The sequence below is a fragment of the Coenobita brevimanus genome, chromosome 8, assembly GCF_032717465.1.
Source record: "Coenobita brevimanus isolate Jiangsu-jjx chromosome 8, ASM3271746v2, whole genome shotgun sequence".
NCBI lineage: Eukaryota > Metazoa > Arthropoda > Malacostraca > Decapoda > Coenobitidae > Coenobita > Coenobita brevimanus.
This window is the reverse complement of record NC_136961.1, coordinates 9,948,085-9,953,849: the sequence shown is the minus strand read 5'-3', so window position 1 is coordinate 9,953,849 and position 5,765 is coordinate 9,948,085. Positions and strand designations below refer to the sequence as shown.

Below are 5,765 nucleotides of genomic sequence, written 5' to 3'. Positions count from 1 at the left end.
TACGAGCAAAATAATAAACAAATCCATTCAATGGCATTTTCATGATACAAAGATGTTAGAGTCAATATCATGTCATGTTTTAAGATGAGTAAAGTTGTACATAGATACACACCTATGTACGTACTTATGCAGAGAGAGGCATATATGCACACATACATACACGTATACTGTAGGTATCAGAACATCTATGTATATCTTCACGCACATGTAGCCATAGACATACTGAATGTACAGGATAGGTACGCATTTATAAATATATGGGCATGTGTACAGGCGTGCATATATATACATATCCAACATGCACATATACTATATATGATGTATTCATATATACAGATCTCTTTTCTTCATCTTTCGTTTAGTTATCCCTTAACTGCAGAAAACGAATGAAACATAATATAGGGCTGACTTTAGCTGAACTCTCGTTTCGGGGAGAAAGCAACCGTGATTCGGGACTTCTGGAGACCGTCAAATTAGCGTTTTTCCCTACGATTACATGAGCATCGGTGGTTCAGTGGTAGAATTCTCGCCTGCCACGCGGGAGGCCCGGGTTCGATTCCCGGCCGATGCACGTTTTGAACCCAATGCGTTCAAGATTATGTCTGGAACAATCAGGTGGTGAAGGAGTCTGGGATGGAAGAAAGGACTGGATATTTAGGAAGGACATAGTGGAACAGGATCCTATGTGCTGAAAGGTGGCTTCAGGTGGAATGAAGGCCTGTATGTTCAGCAAGGATTAAGTAGTAGTGTTATGACATGAAGGTGGCGTGGTATGCAATACAGGATTGTTGGGAAAGTGTGTGCTGTCGGCTCGTTTGGCATTCAGTGGAGGAATCCATTCTCCAGTAGAAGGTAACATAGTAAATTCACGAACAGAAAGAAGGGTCATCAATCCAAGCCTGTAGTGAATCCCGTCAATGCACGACAGTTATTCTGAAGCAGCAGAGACATAATCAGTTTTCTAGTAACAGCAAAAGAAGGGTTTTGGGTTAGTGAGGTCCAGAGAGTTAGGAGTGTTATAGCCGGTTAGATCGTGCCTAACAGAAATTTCAGCCCCATTTTAGACAAGTGCCTGCTATTTAAGGACAGAACAAGATAATACAACATTTATACATCATTTCTTTTCCATTTCTTCAGTTAGCAACTGTTTTTACTACCGATCTCCTGTAGGAAGTAATCATTCCATATGATGTGTTGGAAATTTTGTGCCTGCCACTCCAGGAACTTAGATGTTTCGGAGGGTGGGGTGCGGCCTTGGATTGAGGACACATCTTTTGTCAATGACCTATTTTTTAATGCAAAACTGAAGGGAACCAAAGCCAGGAGCCCGAATAAATTATAATCTCAAGAGAGAGAGAGAGAGAGAGAGAGAGAGAGAGAGAGAGAGAAATTTAAGATCAGTTCATTTTGAGATGCAGCTGTGATGATGCAATAGACCAATATTGAGCCTAGGTAAGTTGATAGAGAATATGCAAGACTACCGGTATCGCTTAGCATGGAAGAAAGTCATGCAATTCAGTTGTCAAGAAAATATTAATTATAATATTCGTATTCAACAGGTTCCCTCTACAAGAAGTAGACCTTTGCCTTGCAGGGGGAACTGAGACGGAGTGAAGGCCTGTATGTTTAGCCGGATAATGTTGCAGAATATTAAAGCTGTGCCGGAATTACTGTCAGATGCAAAAGGCAACAACTGAAATTACTGGCTATATTAATTGTTCTATATTTTGGTGCGAATTAGTCCACCGCTCAATTTTAGGCAACTACAGAAGGTCCATCTATTCCTTCACGTCTGTTTAGGTTCATTTAGGTCCAGTTCAGGTCCTTCACATTCAGGTTCAGCTACACCCACTACCATGAGATGTGATTTAATTTTATATGAAATACGCCATTTCAGCTTCATTCATGGTACTTCTAGTTCATCCATGCCCTTGACATCAATTCCGTTTCAGCCACGTAGTGTCAGTTCAGTTCCATTACTCTCCCTGGTTTTTTCTCACCAACACCTCAGCTCCCCTTCCCCTTCCCATCTTTCTTAACCTCTCATCTTCCTTTCGAAACCACCTTTCCAACTCTCTCTTTTTGTTTTTCTATCCCCCCCTTTCCCTTCCAAAGCCACCCCTGTCCAACAGTTCCTTCCCAGTCCCTCCCTGCTCCTCCCTCTCGCACTTCAGTATTTCTTTTACTGATGTATTCCCGACCTACTTACTTAAGTTGTCCGTCAAATACTCTACCATCCGGATCATTTTCCCCTCTTTAATTAGGTCACCCGAAAGCTGAAGAAAACTTATGGTAGATAAGAGGCATGATTTTTGGTTATGAGGAGAAACTAAACTTGACTCATGACTTCTAAAAGATAATCTTTTCCATCACTGCATTAGCATCGATGGTTCAGCGGCAGAATTCTCCCTTCCCACGCGGGAGACCCTGGGTTGATTACCGGCCGATGCACGTTTTAAGCAAAACGAAGTCAAGAAATGATGTAGAGGATGAATAACAGTGGACTTCATAATAAGGAAGGGCAACGTGGAGAGGAAACGTGTGTACTCCAGTGGGGCTTGTGTTTAATTCAAGACTTGTTTGTTCAACAAATGTAAGGGGGCAGTGTAAAGCCTGACCCGTATTGAGACTGCTTACTCATGATGGGGAAGGTGACAGATTACATGACTGATTTGAGATAAGAGACCGAAGTTAAACCAGAATAAGCTGGCTTATTAAACAACGTTGGAGAGAGGTATGAACGCTTGAAGTTGATCTTAAAAGAAATGAAGCACAGTTTAGCCGGTGCGAAAAAATACCGAATCGACAGTCATCCATCGAATCGGCACCAAATCGGTACAGAATCGGCGCATTTAATACGAAAATATTGTCATTATTATCACAAGATAGGTTTATATACACCTAAGTATCTGAATTCGGGTCAAATTATTGCGGTTAATTTAATTTATATGGTGATAAAGATTATAATATTTTGCAATTAAGAGTGCCAATTTGGTAAATAACCGCCCATTCGGTATTTCGTCACAACCGTCTTAACCTCCTCCACCTACCTCACCCCTTACATCTCCCCACCTCCATCCTTACCTAGCCCATCCATTTATTTTCCTCCATCCCTTCCTTGCTCCTCCCTCTCTTCCTCGAGTACTTTATTTCCTGCTGGTCTTTCATCATTCATTAGTTTGTTTTTTTCAAATGTTTGGCTCTGAGAGCTTTTTTTTTTTTTTTTTTTTTTCTTAAATTTAGGTTCTTTATTTACCATTCAGAACAATCCCCAACACTCTGGGAAACACTGTCCTTGAAGGCCAAGCACTGAAGGGTGTATGAGAGTAGGAGGAAGAAAAATAAATCGATATCTTATTGCATAGAAGGTATAGAAGAAATTATCATTACAAGCACAATAATAAACAAATCCATTCAATGGCACTTTCATGATACAAAGATGTTACAGTCAATATCATGACATGTTTTAAGATGAGTAAAGTTGTACATAGATACACACGTATGTACGTACTTATGCAGAGAGAGGCATATATGCACACATACATACACATATACTGTAGGTATCAGTACATCTAAGTATATATTCACGCACATGTAGCCATAGACATACTGAATGTACAGGATAGGTACGCATTTATAAATATATGGGCATGTGTACAGGCGTGCATATATATACATATGCAACATGCACATATACTATATATGATGTATTCATATATACAGATCTCTTTTCTTCATCATTCGTTTAGTTATCCCTTAATTGCAGAAAACGAATGAAACATAATATAGGGCTGACTTTAGCTGAACTCTCGTTTCGGGGAGAAAGCAACCGTGTTTCGGGACTTCTGGAGACCGTGAAATTAGCGTTTTTCCCTACGATTACATGAGCATCGGTGGTTCAGTGGTAGAATTCTCGCCTGCCACGCGGGAGGCCCGGGTTCGATTCCCGGCCGATGCACGTTTTGAACCCAATGCGTTCAAGATTATGTCTGGAACAATCAGGTGGTGATGGAGTCTGGGATGGAAGAAAGGACTGGATATTTAGGAAGGACATAGTGGAACAGGATCCTATGTGCTGAAAGGTGGCTTCAGGTGGATTGAAGGCCTGTATGTTCAGCAAGGATTAAGTAGTAGTGTTATGACATGAAGGTGGCGTGGTATGCAATACAGGATTGTTGGGAAAGTGTGTGCTGTCGGCTCGTGTGGCATTCAGTGGAGGAATCCATTCTCCAGTAGAAGGTAACATAGTAAATTCACCCACAGAATGAAGGGTCATCAATCCAAGCCTGTAGTGAATCCCGTCAATGCACGACAGTTATTCTGAAGCAGCAGAGACATAATCAGTTTTCTAGTAACAGCAAAAGAAGGGTTTTGGGTTAGTGAGGTCCAGAGAGTTAGGAGTGTTATAGCCGGTTAGATCGTGCCTAACAGAAATTTCAGCCCCATTTTAGACAAGTGCCTGCTATTTAAGGACAGAACAAGATAATACAACATTTATACATCATTTCTTTTCCATTTCTTCAGTTATCAACTGTTTTTACTACCGATCTCCTGTGGGAAATAATCATTCCATATGATGTGTTGGCACTTTTGTGCCTGCCACTCCAGGAACTTAGATGTTTCAGAGGGTGGGGTGCGGCCTTGGATTGAGGACACATCTTTGGTCAATGACCTAATTTTTATGCAAAACTGAAGGGAGCCAAAGCCAAGAGCCCGCATAAATTATACTCTCAAGAGAGAGAGAGAGAGAGAGAGAGAGAGAGAGAGAGAGAATTTTAAGATCAGTTCATTTTGAGATGCAGCTGTGATGATGCCATAGACCAATACTGAGCCTAGGTAAGTTGACAGAGAATATGCAAGACAACCGGTATCGCTTAGCACTGAAGAAAGTCATGCAATTCAGTTGTCAAAAAAATATTAATAAATATAATATTCGTATTCAACAAGTTCCCTCTACAAGAAGTAGACCTTTGCCTTGCAGGAGGAACTGAGACGGAGTGAAGGCCTGTATGTTTAGCCGGATACTGTTGCAGAATATTAAAGTTGTACTGGAATTACCGTCAGATGCAAAAGGCAACAACAACTGAAATTACTAGCAATATTAAATGTTCTATATTTAGGTACGAATTAGTCCACCGCTCACTTTTAGGCAACTACAGGAGGTCCATCTATTCCTTCACGTGTGTTTAGGTTCATTTAGGTCCAGTTCAGGTCCTTCACATTCAAGTTCAGCTACACCCACCACAATGAGATATGATTTAATTTTATATGAAATACGCCAATTCAGCTTCATTCATGGTACTTCTAGTTCATCCATGCTCTTGACATCAATTCCGTTTCAGCCACGTCAGTGTCAGTTCAGAGAAGTGAGTGATTCCAACAGGACTTGACTGATGTAGAGATCCGGAGTAGCTACTAAGAGGCTATGAGGAGCTTGACTCATGACTTCTAAAAGATAATTCACTGCAAATGAAATTAGTAAGCAAAACGTCGTAGGAGTGGACTTCATAATAAGGAAACGTAGTACTCCAGTCGACATCAATCCGACTGCTTACTGAAGGTGACAGATTACCATTTGAGATCGAAGTTAAACCAGAATAAGTGGCTTATTAAACAACGTTGGAGAGGTCTCATCGAAATGAAGCACATCGTACCGAATCGACAGTCATCCATCGAATCGGCACCAAATCGGTACAGAATCGGCGCATTTAATACGAAAATATTGTCATTATTATCACTGGATAGGTTTATATACACCTAAGTAT

The 5,765-nt window shown here is 40.8% G+C and overlaps 2 non-coding genes across 2 annotated transcripts; both read left to right on the top strand.

The window, feature by feature from the left end:
• The first annotated feature begins 500 nt into the window (after positions 1-500).
• TRNAG-GCC (transfer RNA glycine (anticodon GCC)) lies at positions 501-571 on the top strand. The gene has a single exon. It is a non-coding gene; the product is annotated as a tRNA-Gly (tRNA).
• Positions 572-3,887: 3,316 nt separating this feature from the next.
• Positions 3,888-3,958, top strand: TRNAG-GCC (transfer RNA glycine (anticodon GCC)). The gene has a single exon. It is a non-coding gene; the product is annotated as a tRNA-Gly (tRNA).
• The last annotated feature ends 1,807 nt before the right edge of the window (positions 3,959-5,765 follow it).